Source organism: Malaclemys terrapin, chromosome 1, assembly GCF_027887155.1.
Source record: "Malaclemys terrapin pileata isolate rMalTer1 chromosome 1, rMalTer1.hap1, whole genome shotgun sequence".
Lineage (NCBI taxonomy): Eukaryota > Metazoa > Chordata > Testudines > Emydidae > Malaclemys > Malaclemys terrapin.
The window spans coordinates 307,923,098-307,942,408 of NC_071505.1; the positions used below are offsets into that span (position 1 = coordinate 307,923,098).

General features: G+C 41.1%; 1 protein-coding gene across 3 annotated transcripts in view; it reads left to right on the top strand.

The window, feature by feature from the left end:
* LNX2 (ligand of numb-protein X 2) overlaps positions 1–19,311 on the top strand; it is an 89,136-nt gene that overhangs the window by 28,171 nt on the left and 41,654 nt on the right. The window contains exons 1-3 of one of the 3 annotated variants that reach the window (XM_054015386.1): positions 4,193–4,235; positions 4,333–4,450; positions 7,291–7,382. The exons of 1 other annotated variant lie outside the window; for it this stretch is intronic. The gene's annotated coding sequence lies outside the window, so the exon portion shown is untranslated. Of the gene's footprint in view, positions 1–4,192; positions 4,236–4,332; positions 4,451–7,290; positions 7,383–19,311 lie in introns of those variants that run through there. One more of the 3 variants, XM_054015388.1, reaches the window with a different exon arrangement.

Here is a 19,311-nt window from a genome sequence, read left to right on the forward strand (position 1 = left end):
TCAGTGGCTTTCTGAAAGAGATTTAGCCACAAATTATTGAGCTCAGTAGTATTCCCTTACATTCTTACAAGAATAATTTCCTCCACTTATAGGAATTACTTTGGTTTGTGTTATGTAGAAGTTCAGTTAGTGCTCATCTCGCCTTAAAATGCATGGATCTGTGCAATCCTCCATTAGGCATTCGTAGCCAATGTACTTTAAATTCTTGTAAGTTTACCAAATAAACCATATTTACCAAATAAACCATAACATTTCACAATGGAGGGCGGGGGGAATTCACAATTTAAAAAAAAAGATTACCTTTCTTGTTGTCTTAGTAGGTTTATTGCAATGCAGTTACTACAGCTGGGTAAGTGCAGGACTCTGGATAACTGCCCATAACACAGTGAGTTAATATGAAAGAAAATGACACAAGGACTGAGATTCTGTTAATTTTTGGTATCAGTAAACATGAATAGCCTGTAAGTGAAGATTTCACTATTAGATCAGGAATTGTTACGTATAAAACACTACACACTAATTAATTATTTTAAGTAGAGACCTAGTTTACAGTGACACTGCTGGAAACAGTAGTTAATGTTACCATTTGTATTTGGAAATGGCTGACACACAGTGGATGGGCAGATAGCTAATTATATGTAAAATCGTTTATATCATCCCAGGGCGGCTGATATAAGAGGACAGGTGAGACCAGAGATCCCTAAGCATTGATTTAGAAAGTGGCAGCAGATGTCCTGGCATAGCAGTGTTACTACAGTGACGAGCCACAGAGGCTTATCTTGGTATCTGTGTGTCTGTAAGGAAATGCTTTTAGTCTAGTCAACAACTTTTCAGTGGAGACTGTTGTGCCTGAAGATCCCATTCAGTTTTAAATTATGCATGCCCCATAGCAGGTATAAATGAATGTTTTGTATTAGGCTGTTAGAGAGGGAGATGGATGGCTTATAAATTGAGATGTTATTCTGTTTCATGTTCAGCCAAATTGACTTTGATAGCTGAGAGTAGGAGCACAAAGTTATTTGAGTTTTGTGAATGCAAGGAGGAATATCAATGGAAGGTTCCGTTTTTATGTCAGAAAAATCCAAAGGTAGAAAAAGGAGGGAGAGCCTTGCATGTATTTTACTTTGTTTTCTTAGCTTGTTAAAGGTTGATTCTTTTCAGTTTTCATAAAGATTGCAGAAGTTGAAAGGAAGCTTTTCCCATATAAAGAAAAAGGTTGAGGAATTGTAAAACGAGTTAAGTATTTCTATTTAAGATCCTACAAAGTAGCTTATATGGGATGCGTATGGTGTTCTGGAAAGGGGAAGTAGTAGAAATCAGTTACGTTCTTTTATACATTAGTGCTCCCTGTTCTGGGTCCATCTTTTTTTTCCCTCTCCTTCCCTTTAAACCCTCCAGTGGGGCTGAGTAGACTACAGAAATTACTGCAGTGCTACATCATGGAGTCACCTCTGTGTACACCCCTATTGAAGGGCAGAAAAGAGTAGAAGAAAGAAAGCCCTAGCTGTCTTCCTCCTCCCTTCATTTATAGCAGAGGGAGCTTTCCTGTTTCACCCTTGATACCTCAAGGCAGCTTCCACTCCCAGTTGCTTTGGAGAAGGTAAGCTCTTTGGGGAAGAGCCCATGTGTGTGGGTGATCTTATATATAAGATCCACCGTTGTATATAAGACCATCATCTCTAATTGAAGGACAAGGTCTCCTTAACACCTTCCATGTCCCTTCTATTATCTTGTGGGAGGGCAGGGATGACACTCTCAGCCCAACAAGCCCTTTTATTTAACTTTGATGGCTCCAGAGCTATCAGCCAGGGAAATACTATATCTGGACCATGCAGTTCCTTTTTACTAGCCAAGAAGGAACCAGCAACCTTGGTTATGACACCTCTCCAATGTCATTCCTATAAGCCTATGTCAAGCTGCAAGGAAAAAGAGGAGCCACTTTTGTGTTGCTTTAATCATTACATGACAGGTGTTGAGAGGGAAGTACCCCCTCAGCATAGAGACCAGACTGTGCCACTGAGTGGCCCCAAAAGTCTGCAGAAGCAACCCCAAGAGGCTGAATTTGAGACCTTTAGAACCAGAGCATATTTTCTACTGTTTGGTATTTGTTAATAAAGTGAACTAAAAAATCAGAAATAAGCATGTATCTTTAAAGGAAATAGTAAATGTCATCTTTAGATGTCTATTGCATTTATTACACATAGTTTTTCTATGTACAGCACAGTATTTATTACAATAACTGTGACATATTAAACTGGAAAAGAGGGGACTGTTGAAATCCAAGAATAAAATATTCAGCGTTATAAAAATAGTGGCTGATGATGTAGGAGGTAATAGTTTGTAGTAAATAGCTGTGCTATTACGCAATATATCTAGTGTTAAAAATACAAAACAGACTTCTTTGAGAGAGACTTTTTAAGCAACAAAAGCAGAGTAATTTTCGAGTGAAATGCTGACTTTCCATGCTGAATTCTTCCATTGTGACTAGATGTTGTAACACAAATGATACATAAGATCAAACTGCCCTGAGATATTTTCATCACCTACGCACAGTTGTGGGAAAATTTTAATATCACTTTTGTGTTTAATCTCCTGTTTTAATAGTAGGTTTTTTTTTTTTTAATAAAAAAGTGTGCAGGGAAGGGAAACAGACATTAAATGTTCTTAGACCATTATTTTGTCAGGCCAGGTATAATTGGGTCCTTGATGGGCTGGATGGCCTAGTGGTTAATGCACATTCAGCCTTCGGAGCTGGTAGTAAGGGAGCCCAGGCCTTCCCCCTCCAATGGACTGTGGCCCAGTGCCATAAAAGGTTCAGCAGTGTTTGGCCTCCAAAGGGGCCCTCTGAGCTACCCTCCCTAGTCACTTCCTACTGCTGCTTTCCTTCTTCAGCTTCTGGTCTCAGATAAAAGAAAATGAAAAAGAAACCAAACCGTGAGCCCTAACTGGGCTCAGCATACAGTCCTGTCCCTTCAGGAAGGCTTCTCCAGCCACTTTGTCAGGAGCCTTCATGCTAGGTCTGCACTCCTCAGACTCCCCTTTCTGCACTGGGTTGCTCCATTTTCAACGCGGTTTCCAGTTGCAGCATGTTCAGGGGTGAAAGTAACTTACAGGACTTACCGATACTGCCCGAGTTCTGAGGGGGGCGTGGCCTCATCCGGAAGAGGCGTGGCCTCAACCAGAAGAAGTGGGGCCTCTCAAGATTTAAAGGCCCCGGGGCACCGGCTGTGGCTGGGAGCCCAGGGCCTTTAAATCAACCTTGGGCTCCCAGCTGCAGAGGTGTCTGGGAGCCCCCGGGGCACAGGGGCAAATTAAAGGGCCCGGGGCTCCAGCCGCCGCGGAGCTCTGAGCCCTTTAAAGCCCCCCCCCGCAACTCCAGCTGCTGGAGCTGCAGGGGGGATTTAAAGGGCTCGGGACTCCCTGCAGCCGCGGGAGCTCCGGGCCTTTTGAATCCCCGCCCGAGCCCTTTGAATCCCCACCGCGGAAGCTGGTGTGGCCTGGCACGGTGTACTGGCTCTTGCTGGTACTCTGTACCGGACCATACCGGCTTACTTTCACCTCTGAGCATGTTCTGCAGCAGGGAGGGGCTACCTGTACCCAGTAGTGTCCTTTAACCCTTTCCCGCCCAGTGTGGAGTTTGTACACTCCATCACACCAGGCTTTACATAATATTGTTAACACACTAGGACAGCATGTACTATAGTGGCTCAGAAATATGCTGTCAGTGATTTACAGCTAATATGCATGAGGTATTATGGTGCTGTTCTTGCTATCTGTGATACATACATGCTCTTGATGTGTCTTTAAAATGCTGCATATTACATATCATGATGCTATTTCATTACATGTTCATGAGAACTTGTAGGCCAAGTTTCTGCTTGAAGCTAATTTTAGCATCTGATTTATTATTTTTTGAAAAACACATTAAATACAGATCCTTTACCCATTGGCAGGTGCCACTCTAGTATTTATTTGAACTCTAGCTATTGAGGCTGAACAAGCATCATACAGCGTTATGAGATCAGATGTGTTTACTCGCTTTAAATAAATCAAAGCCTATGTTCTACTCCAGTAGTTACAGAGGGGTCTGGTCCTATTTTAATTACCCACTGGTGTATTTACTTATACCAGCATGCTGACAACCTTTTCCCTTGAAGTTCACTGTCGTCATGTGATATCCTCTTTCTCCATTGGGAACAACAATGTATGTTCTTCTTTTCCTTCATATTGTGCAGGTATGTTTATACTTCTGTCAAAATTCTTAAATGAAAGGGTAAAAATATGTGACTAAAAAAGATTAAGGAAGGGTACTGACATGCTTTATGTTTGCAGGTTTTGCAATACATCCTCTCTGCTATCTGCCTTTCTGTCTGCAGAGGATTTGTAAGAAATCCTACCTGGGTGTTTCCTATGGTCTGTTCTGCATTTTTGAAGAAATTGTGCTTCAGAGGTTAGACTTAGATTATCTTATTGTATGTTAGAACCAGTGATGTGCATGACAAACAAGAATTACAGGAAATATTTTCAAATGCATGTTTCAAATGCACAAAATATTCAGACAAGATGTAAAATCTACACAAATCTACTCTGTCTCAAATTAGCTATTTTATGCCCTTTAATTTCATTTTTTTTAAATCTGTATTTTTGAAGATGCCTTCCTAAATTATTAGGTTCTGCATGTTGTATTTTACAGGTTAATCTTGCTGGACAGTCTGGTCAGTACGCTGAATTTAGATTATAAGAACACGAGACCTTTTTGGTAATTTTCACAAGATATATTTTTAAGATCAGAGAATTCTAGCCACTCTGATTTGAAAAATCCAAGTTTCTTTAAAAAAAAAAAGTGTGTGTATACACACACACAAATATAAATATAAAAATATTTTATTTATATTTATAGCCAGGAAAAAGTGGGGGACATGGGAAGGGAAGGAAGGTAATATGCAATAGGAAACAATATGCTTATAATAAGCCATAAGTGGAGGTTAACACACATTCTGGACCAAAATAAAACATCAACTTTCTCCTTTGTCAAGGCTACTTGTTTTATTTATAGATCCACGTGATTTGTATTGGGAGTCGGGTAGGGAATTAAGTCTTTAAACATGAGATCGCTTTGGTCTCCTAGGATACATACAGTAATAGTTGTACAGTTATCCATGAGGTTTCACAGTAGTCACCATAGAAATATTGTTAAACTTTAATTTAGTAATTTGAGCTACTTTATGAAGAAAGGTTTTGATTTCATTTGCTTTCTGTCCATTGCAAAATAAGTACAAAAATTTGATGTGAAGAATCTCCTCCTAAAAACTTCACTCAAAATACTGCACTACTAAATTAAAAAGAAAAGTAAATCAAGACATTTTGAAACAAAACTGCATTCCTCTATTATTTAGTTTTCTTTTTTTCTAATTCTGTTCATCTTACAGAACTTCCTGCTAGTAAAAATTACAAGCTAGGAGATAATGAATGGGTATTTTGAAGCAGTCATATTTGATATCTTCAAATGGAGGTCCTTGTAGAAGATAATACTGTTACTCCTTTTGACGCGAACAGCCAAAATTCGGAGTTTTGTGACAAAATTTTTGTGGGTTGTTTCTGTTAAGTGGAGAAATTGATGATGGAGTCAGATATTTCTTTGATGCAATCCTGTTTTATTTACAATTAAAATAAGTACTGTTTTCCTGGACAAAATAGAAATCAAACAGGATATAGTTTCTTTGCTCCCAGTTCCAAGCTTTTGTCCAGATTGCACTCTTCTCCAAAGCTCTCTTAGCTTTTTCTCAGGGACGTGCTGCAAGTGCTCCTCTGGGGCCTCCTTACTGCCTTCTCTGTCTCATTCTGAGGTGCTTCCAGTGCTTCTGTCTTGCACACACAGACACACACCTGTGATCCAATCAATCCCTTGCCCCTGCGTTTATCAGACCAGTGGGAAACCCCTTTGCCCACATGTCCCTGCAACTGCCCAGGCTTGCGTGCTGTCTAGTCCTTGTTCGGTGGTTTTCCATTGTTTTAACTATCACTAAATTAAGGAGCATTTTGACATGGAAGAAACTGTAGAAAAATAAAATGGCAAAGAGTGTGTCTGGGAGTTTTAAAATTAGCATTATTTGTTTATTAAACTTAATGTGATACAACAATAATCAGATTAATAATTAATGTGGGACAATACTTTATAGTGAAATCATCACATTTATTGTCTCCAAAAGATAGCCCAAGTGAAATGTATTTGAGCCATCATGTTAGTTCTCTATCCTGTTTCCTTTTCCATACAAAACTCCCATTTGAAGTCCAGGAGCCTCAACACAGAATAATTATGAGATCAAGCCTTGAACTGTAACAATCTCACAGACCATGTCATACTCAAATTAAAAATGAAAAAATACTGATTCTATTAATTGGTCTACATGAAAAAGTTGCACTTGTTTAACTGAGATCATTTAAAAAAAAAGCTTTAGTGAAACTAATGCAAAATGGTGTATAGACAATTATATTTTAATAATGCTTTATTTCCTTTTATCTTAAGTCAGAAAGGAATTAACTTAAGCTAAACTGAGATGAAATTCTTCAAAACAAGTATCTACACAGGATTTTGCAATGGTTTAAAATCACACCCTTTACTTAAACTGGTCTGCATAGACAGCCCACAAGTCTGTGTATTTCCGATGTTTTCAGTTTTGAAGCTCGGAAATGGAAATGGCTTGGCTAGAAGTGGCTTTTTAGTACAGTACACTATTCTTCTGTTGTAGAGTATTTCTAGTTTGTAGACAAGACCCAAGATCATTCAACTAAAGTACTTTTCAGGATCCCTGGATTTTTTTCCTAACCACAGGTGGCTGCCTGTGTTGAGTAGTTCTCTTCATGGCTGCCTTAGTTGAGTAGTCACTAGAGAGATGGCTGGTTCTCGCACCTCTTTTTTTTTTTTTTTTTTTTAATGTCTTCTAATACACTACAACTGAGAGTAAGGTATTCTAGCACAAAGTGTGCTTAGTTATGTTACTGATTAAATGAAATTGTGTATTCTTGATGGACAATGATGGATTTTACGTCTCTAGTTCTTAGATTGTTAATTTTAAAGTGCAATGTTAATTTTTGGTTTCCAGAGCTACTAAAATTCAGGGTTTTTTGTTTTTTACTTTTAAAAGAGTGAAAATCCTTTAAGAACATTTTCAAAAAGTGTTGTTTCTGCTGAACCTTAACTCTGGGTTAACAAAGTTCTGCCTGCAAATTAGTTATTGTAAAGCTGATGACTGACAGTCTATGAGACTGAAATTCTCTGTCTCTCCACAGAACAGAAACAGTTTGGGCAGCAGCAGTGCAGATTTCCTCATACTGCCTGCCAACATGCCTCAAATCTGACCAGGAAGGGGCCACCTAGAAGGGTGAGAATTGAAAATAGTTAATTTTCCATAATCAGTTACTCTGTGGCTTTTCTGATGAGACTGCCAGCAAGGCTGTTATTTGTGGGTGAATTGTGAGGAAAGGCTCCCCTTGTCCTTTGGGAACTGGAGTGAGACTCATATCACACAAGGTACTGAGTTTCTGTGAGATGGTGGTAACCCTGACTCACTACCAGATCTAGATTTTTGAATAAGTAATATACTGGTGAAAAGCTCCATTCCCATTTCTAATCTGCACAGCATTCACACTGAGATCTTGATAGACATGCAAAATATTACTTTATGTAGGTATCTTATTTGTTACAAAAAGCTTTTGGAACATTTAGCTTGGGATGGGGAGAAAGTTCTATAGACTTTAGAAAGAGAGATGAGTTAGAATTTTATCTTTATGCCAATCTGCCCTGTCAAGAAAAGTTTAAATTTCCAACCCTGTGTATCTTGCGTGCACATAGGCAGGTTATTTCCAATGCTGGTGTCATTTCTTAAAGAACTGCTTTCAGAAGTGTGGCATCCTATAGTACCATGCTTCAAGACCATAACCACGAATACCCAAAGTAGGTCTGGAAGATGTGACATAGCTCTTAGGAGCAGGGCAAATAGCATAGGGGGAGTATAGTCCAAAGCATCCTTGTTAAAATCTGCAGTGCCAAATTTAAGCATGCCTAGAAGACCATAGAAGGAAAGGACTGACTGCTTCACCATGTTGTTGACTGTTTTCATCCATTCTCCCTCTGTCATTGGAACATTGACCAAGAATTTCAAATATGCATGCATGAAGTTACGCTTTTTAAATAAGTGGTCTGATTTTTCAAGTTCTGAGGAGCCAGCAGTTCCCAGTGAAGTAAACGGGAGCTGCAGGGTCCTCAGCACTTTTGAAAATCAAGCCATTTATTTAGGAGCTTAAACATGGTTTCAGGCTCCTAACCTTAGGCATCCATTTTTTAACATCTTGGCTTCTGTCTATTTTGGCTGACATTCAATGTAAATGTTATCATAGCATGATACATCCCTCGTTTGCTAACTCTGCAGCTGTAATCCAAATGAGAGCCCCTTGATTTTTCCCAGTTTGATTTTTTTCCATATTTAGTAGTGGGATGAAGTATTTGTCCATATCTGTTGCGGGCATGAACCAGGGTGGGTGAGGTAATATTTTTTTATTGGACCAACTTCTGTTGGTGGCTTTTGAGCTACACAGAGCCCTTCTTCAAGTTTGGAGAAGAACTCTATGTAGCTCAAAAGCTTGTCTCTCTCACCAACCGAAGTTGGTCCAATAAAAAATATTACCTCACCCACCTGAACTCTCTAATATCCCAAGACCAACATGGCTACAACAACACCACTTTTCTGAACCAGTAATTAGTTGAAATTATTTTAGTGTTCTGCATTACTACCTGTTACTCATTTTTGTAATTCTACCTTTCACTTTTTTCTTTGGTTTTCCTAAAACTTGTTACTGTTTCTGTACATCTGTATCTCCCAGATGCTTTGCATTTTTGTAAGTATGAAATGAAGTCTGACTACTATTTAATTACAAAGTAGCAATTTTCACTTTCATGCTCATGTTCTATTGTTTCTTTAAGTTTATTAAAAAAAAAAAAAAAACTAGACTTCCAAGAAAAGTGAGCAGAGATGTTGCTGGCATGTAGGACTGATTATTCTTTCCTTCTGTGTCCAGTGTTTTGAAAATTAGGCTTTTATTCCATGTGATCTAGTGGAAACAAGTTGCTTAACATCTGGCCCCAGACTGCCATGCAAGTTTAAGAATAAACCTAGAATGTGTAACAGAATCTGTTCTGTTAAGTTGCTGTGTTATGGTAACACTGTACATCTTTGCTCACAGTTACACTTGAACCCTCTACTTCAGTGGTTTTCAAACTGTAGGTCACAACCCAGTACTGGGTCACAGAATGAAAGGCACTGGGTCACAGCGGCTTTGGTCCGCACTGCCTACCGGGCTATTAAAAGTCCAGTCGGCGGTGCTGCCCAGCTAAGGCAGGCTAGTTCCTACCTGTTTTGACACTGTGCTGTGCCCCGGAAGCGGCCAGCAGCAGATCCGGCAACTAGGCGAGGGGCTACGGGGCTCTGCGTGCTGCCCCTGCCCTGAGCACCAGCTCCGCACTCCCATTGTCCGGGAACCAGCCAATGGGAGCTGGGGGGCCCGGTAACTGTGGGAGAGAGCTGCGTGGAGCCACTTACGCGCCTCCACCTAAGAACTGGACCTGCCGCTGGCCGTTTCCAGGGCACAGCGTGGTCACGGTGCCAAGATAGGCAGGAAGCCCACTGCCCGAGGTAAGCCCACGCCCCAACCCCGCACTCCAATCCCCTGCCCCAGCCCTGAGCCCCCTCCTGGACCCCAAACCCCTCATTGCTGGCCCCACGCCAGAGCCTGCACCCCCAGCCCAAAGCCCTGACCCCCTGACCCAGCCCAGAGCCTCCTCCCACACCCTGAACCACTCATTCCCAGCTCCGTTGTGTCGTGGGCATTAACAATTTTCTTCAACTGGGTCACCAGAAAAAAAGTTTGAAAAACACTGTTCTTCTGTATTTCACTAACCTATTTCTGTTACTGAAATACAGAAATACTTTGTTCCCAAGAACACTCTTGTAGGATACAAGGGATGTACTCTACTGGACAAACTTCCCACTCCAGTATATGTACTGTTTAACGCACTGCATACCATTGAGAGAACCTTGCTATTCTGTGGATCCTGATGACCCAAGGATTACTATTTATTTTAATTGCAACCAGCCAAGATGGTAACTGGGAAAGGGACTGGAATAGGATTTTAAGGGTGTGGAAGTAAAAAGCTTTAAGACATAGAATGGATATGGAAATGGATTTAAGAAAAAACGTTTTATCTGACAAATACTCCTTACAAGTCTGTAAGCACATTTCATGGCTGTGGAATTAAAGACTGGAGTAAGAAAGTGTATTATGCCCAGTTTTTGACTGATACAAATGCAATGTTATCTTAATTTGTATATTCTTTGTCTCCTTTGGATATATCCCACACAGAGATTTAATTCCTGTGTGAATTCTATTCTTAAACTCCTGGATAAAGTGGTTAGGGTAGTGTGTGTGTGTGTGTGTGTGTGTGTGTGTGTGTGTGTAAAAGAAAGAATGTAAAGAGCTGTTTAGAAAGATAAACACAATTTTTAATTAAAAGAAAGTTTTATGGGTGTCTCATAATATTCACTAAATGTAGCAAGTTACTACTGGGTAGATCTATATCACATATGTCTTAGACCTTAGTTCCTCCTGTGATGCTGACACATTGGGCAGTCCAGTTCCTTCACTGATTGCTGTTGCTTTCTAATTGTGGTACTTCTTCCCAGGTGATGCCACCGGATTCAGTAGTCTCTGTCACTGTCTTCTGCCAGTTCCTCCTTAGCCTTGCTCGTTTTCTCTGTTCTTTCTGAGGTATCCAGTTCAAAGCTTACATAACATATCTCCCATCATCCATACATTGTACATGTCCCAACCACCTGAGCTTTCTTTCACAAGTTTCAAGTTATTACTGTATAGATTTGTATCACATATGTCTCTGTTTATTTTCAGTGTTGTATTTTTGTCCTTAGAATTTATTTTGCATGCAATAAAGATTTTGACTTAAAACTAGGCAGCATAAGAATTTCCAGTTACTCATAACCAGGACATCCAGTGTTTTCCATGGCATTCTGGATTTAAATTTTGCAGAAAGGTCCATAGTTTCTGCAGCATGCCGACTGCTAAAACCTGTGACATACTGAAATTTCTGTGGTGCTGTGAAGTGAATAGAAAATCATTCAGAAGAACTAAAAACCAAGGAAAACCTGAGGCTGCATTGTGAATTCCTCATGAGTGGACCCCAGCTCTTGTGCAGAGCCCTGTTGACTTTAGTGAGGCTCTGTGCAGGAGACTTCCATCTGGTGCAGGTTTGGGGCCTAAAGTGGGGCCAGTCCATTGAAACCAATGATAAACCTTGCATTGACTTTAGAGGTGCTGGATCAGGCCATTGTCAGGGGATGTCTTGATGCAGATTTCTAATTTATTTTTCCTCTCTTGTCTGGTCATGCACTATTTTACTATACGAACTTTGGTTATATTACAGCAACACCCATTTGGTATGTCTTCACTGCAGAGTTAACTCGGGTAATCTGCACTTGGGTGTGAGTACTTCAGTTGATCTAACCCAGGTGTGACCAGCCACCATCTAAGGGTTTGTCTTTACTGCACTGTTAACTCAAATCCCATCCACACATTAAAGCCTCATAACTTCAGTGTGTCGGTAACTTTTAACTTGAGTTGACTGATCCACCAGGGGGTGTAGCACAAGTCATTAGCTCTAATACAATCACACTATGCTGCAGACTAAATGGAATCACTCTGTAGTTAATACAGTCATTCTGTGCAACTCAAATGCTAATTTGCAGTTCTTACTTGACGTAGGCTAATTTAAGAATAGATAAGTCTACCATGAAAATATAATGTAAGAAGGTAAATATTTTTAGGAGCTGCCTCCATCCTGGTAATATTTACCGTGCACTGGGAATAGGTAAATAGTCTCCAGATCTCTGGAGAAGCATTCCTTTGTTATGACTGTAGGCCAGTTTAAGTGCTTTCTATGATGGCCTTTAGCCGGTTGATGCAAGTGACTGAAGCTTCAAGTCCCCTTCTATCCAGGATGCTTTTTGTTCCCTTTCTATAACCCCTCACACTTCTCCCTCATAGCAGAAAGTGCCTGGCGCTTTGTGGTCTGAAGTGTTTCCTGGACTTCTCTGAGAATGTTTGGTAACCTGTAATATATTGATTGCCTCTCCCTGTTGTCAGGAAAAAGGCAGTCTATAGCTCTCAGTCAAGGGGCTGAGCCATTTGTAAAAATCTGCCTCCTTGCTTTGTCTCAAGAGTCCATCCTTCACACCAAGAAGAGTGGGCAGAACCAAGAGTTCCCACCTATCTGGTTTAGATCTCCTTAGAAATTCTCCATTTTAAACAAGTGTGCTTTTTCATTTGATCATATATTTTACCTAGTTTCCTTATCCTTTTACTGAGCCAAAGAGCTTGTTACTGAACATAATCTGCCTCACAGAATAATTTCAGCTCCCACTGCCATCCAGAATGTGACTGACTGGCAGAGAAGGGGAAGCCAAAGAGGAGGTAGGTGTCTGTCATGGAAGGTGGTGTAAGTTTGTCTGAAGGGTCAGGTTTCCTGTTTCTGCCCACAGACACCCTAAAAACTCTTACTCTGGAATCTACTTCCACTGGGGGGATTTGCAGGAAGCAATTGATTCTTTCTCCCCCCCCCCCCTTTATTTTTCTGCCTGTTTTGGGTTCACCTCTTGTGGCTGCTGAGACCTTGACCCTCTCTCCAGGGCAGCTCCAAGATAGTTATCTCTTTGGGGGTGTCTTCATTTAGACCCTTAGGATAGTGATGTGATTGGGACTTGCTCTCCAATGAAGACACCTCTCAAGCAAGATGAAAAGGGAATATAGCCACACTTCACTTTTTATTTCTCTCACCTGCCTCTGACTTTTACAAATCTGTATAATTTAACCAAATCATGTCTTTTATATGTTACATTCTGGGTAGCCAGGAGCCCATTATGTTAAAGTTGTTCTGCTTTTCTGTGGAAGCTGTCATCTGGGAACAGGATACATGGGAGTAGGCTTTATAGAAGGTTTAGCTTCTTGATTGATGGCTTTCTGCTGTCTTAATCTCTCCAAGCAGAAAGGGCAACCCAGATGTTAAAAGCTGTTAGATTGTCTTGTAGAAAATAAATGCATGGATAAGCAAAATTTTCACACTCTGCCTCCCTCCGCAATTCAGTCAATCAGTAAGAAAGAAGCAGTCTGGCTAATTATCCCCTTGCTGTTAATTTCTTGACTGCAGGCATACTAATTTTTTTTTCTCAGACATAAAATCCTACCCCTTACAGTGATGTTAATCAAAGGTTGTGTTGGTGCTTTTCTATACTTTGGAGAAAAGCCATGTTTAGCTGAATTACTTAAGCTTGGGGAAATTGTTTTTTCAACTAAGAGAGCAATCAAGTTATTTAAATTTTGCACTCGTTTACCAAAAAAAAAAAAGCTTTGTTTTTAAAACAAACAAGTCTTGGTTTCAGACTTGGTGAATGTATAATCCTGAATGAATTTTTTTTCCTTATTAGATGAAATTGGGTTTATTTCAAAAGTAATGTACTTTACTCTTCTTACTGATAGAAGAACACAGCAGAGTGTTGAAGAGAGAGAAAAAAATGTCACCTATTAGTTTTATCTGTCTGAAGTATAATGGTGACGCATCCGTAGGTTCCTGTGGTATATAATCTGTGTTTATGGCAAGTTTGTGTTTTATTTTCATAGTATAATACAAGCCATGGGTAAGGTCTGTAAAATTCTGCATATTTATTCTGGCATATGATTATTATGGCCACAGAATAGCCAGCTTGGCTTTTGATATCCTGACTACTCTTTCACTATAATGTGGGTTTTGAACCTGGGAGTCATAAGCAAGGGTTCACAACCATTTCCCTTTCTTCCTGGTTAATGGGAATGAGCTCCCGTAATTTTTTGTAACTTGGGGTCACAATACAGGTATGGAAAAAATGGAGACCCATTCCACCTTGAATGTTTTATGGTCTTAGTTTGAACTCTTGTGTCCTTGTTTTGATGTGATTTTTTTTTTTAATGTAAAGAATTTACATTCTGCTATTAATTTGGTCCAAAGCACTAGTGTAAGGTACCTTGGACCTGCTTTTCTAGAAAACTTTGATATTTTAGACTGACCTTTTACTCTATCCAGCTACAATATTTTGTTTTGAGTTTTCAATAACAGAGCCTGGATAAAGCATTTGTTTTCTATAAATGGCATAAAAATTTGTTCATGCTTTAAATACAAACGCACTGACTGTTTTTATTTATAAAGTACCTGTGTGTTGGCCTTCCTCTTGTTTCTGTACATATTTTCTCCAGTGTGCCCAGAATGCAGCTATTAGGTTTCTTGTGTGAGTCAAATTTGCTTCTCATATTACCCCTGTACCACAATCCCTATATTGTGTCCCTGCTCCACAGTGGGTTAGTTTTAAATTTCTAAGAAGTCCTGCATGTGTTAGCACAATTTTGTCTGAGTCTCTTGCTCCCTGCCTCAGTCAGGAGTGGCTGAAGTAGGTTCTTGAAGGGAGGAGAGAGCGCTCATAATTTTGGTGATTGTCACTAGGTGGGGTTGGGTGTTTTTGCATCAAATAGATAGTGTTTTAAAAAAAAATAATTTGGTGTTTCCTGCTTTCACACGGTTGTTAATTCTACTGTACATCTTGGTTTCTCTTTTTTCTCCAACTTTTTGAGGGTCTCTTTTTCGGTCTAAATTTTCCAAATTTCTTACGTCTAATATATATACAAAAAAATAGTGTCTGAATTAAAGATTTCTCTTCTTTGATCTCTCCTTTTCTTTGAGTCGAAGACTTATCTGATGTAGCCTCTGTATTTGTTATAATGAACTTGGTGTTTCATTGAAGAGGCCTATGAGGTACCAGTCCTCATCTCTCCTGTTTCCATTAAGATTTGTATGACTAGAGAAGGTCTATTGCAATCCCCTGAGCCAAAAATGAGGGTTCCCTCTAAATGGGTTGTGGAAAGTGGCCACTTGATGATTTTTGCACACTTTGAACAAATACTTCTGGCTAAATATTTAGTCTTTTGTAGTTGCTGCCCGGTTTAATAGGGTTCCTTTCTGGCACTGTCGAAGCTACTTTCATGTAGAGCAGGGGTGGGCAAACTTTTTGGCCTGAGGGCCACATCTGGATATGGAAATTGTATGGCGGGCCATGAATGCTCATGAAATTGGGGTTGGGGCCTGGGAGGGGGTGAGGGCTCCAGCTGGCGTTGTTGGCTCTGGGGTGGGGCCAGAAATGAGGAGTTCAAGTTGTGGGAGGGGGCTCCGGGCTGGGGAAGGCGGTTGAGATGCGAGAGTGGGTAAGGGCTCCAGCTGGAGGTGCAGGCTCTGGGGTGGGGCCAGGGATGAAGGGTTTGGGGTGCAGGAGGTGGCTGGGGATGGAGCAGAAGGGTTCGGAGTATGGGAGGGGGCTCCAGGCTGTGAGGCAGGTTATTAGGGTGTGGGAGGGGGTTCAGGCTCTGGGCTGGGGGTACATGTTCCAGAGTGGAGCCAGAAATGAGGGGTTCAGGGTATGGAAGGGGATACGGGGTGGGGTGCAGGAGGAGGTCAGGTGGCGCTTACCTCAAGCAGCTCCCAGAGGCAGTGGCATGTCCCCCCTTCCCTCGGGCTCTTACATGGAGGTGCGGTGCTGGCCAATGGCTGCTGCAGAGCCGGTGCCTGCAGACATGTAGGAGCTGGAGGGGGGACGTGTCGCTGCTTCCAAGAGCCGCCTGGAGCCACAGAACGCACGGAATGGAGCAAGCCCCCAACCCCGCTCCCTGGCTGGAGTGCCAGAGTGCAAGCCCCTGACCCTGCTCCCCGGCGGGAGCTCGAGGGTCGGATTAAAAGGTCTGATGGGCAGCCTGCGGCCATAGTTTGCCCACCCCTGATTTAGAGTGTACCTGTTTTTCCTTCCTTTGCATCTTTCCTTTAATTGACAGGATCACTACTTGGATCCTATCAGTCTAGACAAGTGGATCACAGAATGTAAAGTTACAATGATATTCCATTGATCCAATTATTCTAGAGTCTTAGCTTTTTATAAGAAAACATACAGCAGGTGTCCTTGCAAGAGACCCCTGTTCAAAGGAGCTGCTGTAATTAAAGCCTGTAGTTCTTTGTTACTATGGAAACAGCACACCACAAATACGAAATGCAAGTTTCAGTAGTGTTGACTCTTCCATAATCTGCATTCACCAGATTTAGGTGATGCTTCATTTGTTACCCAGTAAAACTGCCTTCCTGCTGAAGTAGCTGAAAGTACTTTTCTTAGAGATGTGACTTATTTAAAAACCCTAAGACTGAATTCCTGAAGCATAAAAACAAAAGCATTGTCTGCAAGGTGTTCCTGAAATTTTGTGAGGTTGGTGCACTGTCCAAATGCAGTTTACTATGAGCACAGTTTTAATTGTATAGTATAATTATTCTATGGGCATTGTTTTTATGGAACGTAGATACTTAGCGTAGGGGGAAAAGACAATGTAAATCGATAGTTTGAGCCCAGCATTGTTTGGTTCTAGTATAATTTTGACCAAATACAAAACTTACCATTGGGATGTAATTTTATTTGCTTGAATACAAAAGGCCTGCTTATTCTTGCGAACTTAATATTTTAATTTTCCTGCATACGACAGAACTGAACGTCAGTCTGAAAATTTTCATGTTGGATGAAAAGACTCCACTAAAAGTGTTACTGTTACCTTAACAGAAATCTGCTAGGGCTTTGGTCAGCACTTCTGCCTCTCCAGCAATGTTATTGATTTTTGACTTGCCAGACTCCTTCCTGTGGCATCATAGCATTTTAATAGTTTATAGCCTACAAAAAACTTGACAATAGTTAAGCTGCTGGTGTGCTGAGACCACAACCTATCATGCTGACCAATATTGTCCCATTGTTTCCTTGTATTGCCCAGTCACCTTATCTGGATCCATTTGTTGTATATTTTTTTTATACTTACTCTTTTGGGACAGGAACTGTATTTTTCTTCTGTGATTATACTGCATCTAGCACAATGGGGTCCTGGGCCATGACTGGGGTTCCTATGCTCCATACAAATAATAATTATTAATAATAAATACCCAAAGTTAGAATTGGGATAAAATTTTCGTATTTTCAGAGTAAAATCTTACAGGATTACTTTAAAATCTGTTTTCCTTCATATGAAGCCCCAGATATCTGAATCATTAATACAGATGTTATAAAGCCATCAGAGTATTGTTTCTAGTTCTGCTTCATTTACATGGGTATTTTTACTGTACATTTTTAATAATAAAAACAGAAGCTGTACCTGCTGAGTCAGGCTGACAGGCAATGTAGGCAATGGGAATTGACATGGAGCACAACTCTTGTTCTATAGCGCCAGATATTTGAAATGAAAAATATGAAGAGATTAAATATGGAAGAGTTTCTGCCATCTCTAATTATCTAATCATACTATTGCCTACTTGAAACAGCTTTCAGAGTCACCAAATTAGATACTGTTTTTACTGCTAAGCATGATATTGGACTGAACATTGAACTGGGATCCAGGTGTGACAGATAATGCAATCCCATGCAGTATATGTTTGGACCATATTGTGTTTAGTTTATAAATGGTTTATGCGTCACTGCGGGTCAGGTATTGAATGCAACTCTGGGGGGAGGATTACTGCAGCTTCTTTAAAAACCAAAAACAATGGCGGATGATTAAGATGAATCATTCAGGATTGTAAATATCTCCAGAGAGGTACCACACACTCGGGCTCACATATATTGGTTCAAACTGGGTTTTCCAGAGACCAACAAAGAGAAAGGGGTTTTGATATAAAAAGGCTGTGTTTAAACTGACTCAGGGACTTCTTTCTGATCCAGCAAATGGACAGGTCCTTCTGTCCAAGGGGGGCCCCAACCAGGAGTGCCGCTGCCGGTGGAAGGTCCCGCCCCGAAATGCCACCCCCCCCACAGAGGCGGCGGAAATACCGCCGCGGTTGCAGCCCCCCAAATCGCAGCACCCTAGGCGACCGCCTAGGTCGCCTAATAGGTTGCGCCGGCCCTGGCCCCAACCCTTTCAGAAGGATTGGGAAGCCTTTGGTCTACTGTAGCCCTATAAGACTAATGGTGACTTCTGGTAAGCTTTTAGTGTACTTTGATTTTTTTTTTTTAAATGTTTTCTCTATAATGCTTTTACCATAGGAATAAAGTTCCTTTCCTAGAAAGAACTGTGTGGCAACTTGTAATTGCTGGCAGTACACTGTTCACAGCCCTTGGAGAGAAAGCAAAGCACAGGCACTGATGTAACACCAACGGACCCCAGTCGGCGGCGGCTGAGATCGAACCTCGGATCTCTGGAGCTAAATGCATGAGCCTCTACTGCATAAGATAAAAGCCATGTGGCTGTTAGCTAAGGCTGTAGAGCAGACTCATTAATCTCTCTCTAATTGGTCTCAGTGCCACTAGATGGGACAGAGCACCGCATGCAGGAGGTGTGTGGGTTACACTGGTGTTCAGGCAGACCCACTTGCTGGTGATATCACAGTGTAAGGCAGGGATCTGTGCAGCCTGTAAAGCCCCCAGTCAAAAGGGAGTGGGACAAGAGTGCCTGCGCAGAGACAGGTGATGGCTGGAGTCCTGACTGGGCACTCCTGGAGTGGACCCACAGAGTAGGGGGATACAGGTGTGGTTACCCTGAAACTATGACACCAGGAATTTATCATTTTTAATCTTGGCTTTGCTGTAGTTTGGGGTGATTTAACCTATCCCTGTTTCCTCATCTACACAATACAGGGGTGGTGCTTACCTGTGCCCTTTGGGTGGTATGAAGGTTAGTTTATATTTGTATGAAGGTTCGAAAAATGTAAAATCCTATGTAATTTTGGAGAATAAGTATAATACTACTTAACAGCTACCTCGTACTCAGTTAGCATGGTGATGGGTGTAGTACAAGAATCAGAACAGAAGAGAATTCAGAAATCTTTAAAGTACATTTTGACTCTTATAACATATATTGTCCTTAGTCAACATATCCTGTGACCCAACATGTTGATGAATGAGGCATTGTGATTTGTACATGTAGTTATTATTTCATCTAGCTATCTCTTGGGCTGTGTTAGAGCAGCTATGCATCACCCTGCTGGAACAGATTTCCTCTATCTGGCTGCAGTAGGATGCGCTATATTTAGGCACTGCTGGGTTGAGTAAAGCCTCCGTAGTAACTCCTACACCTTCCCTACCCAGACCTGCTGGGGAAAGAGGGTGTGGCTTGGGCATCTCTATGCCTCAGCAAGTAGAGTAGCACCTTAGGGCT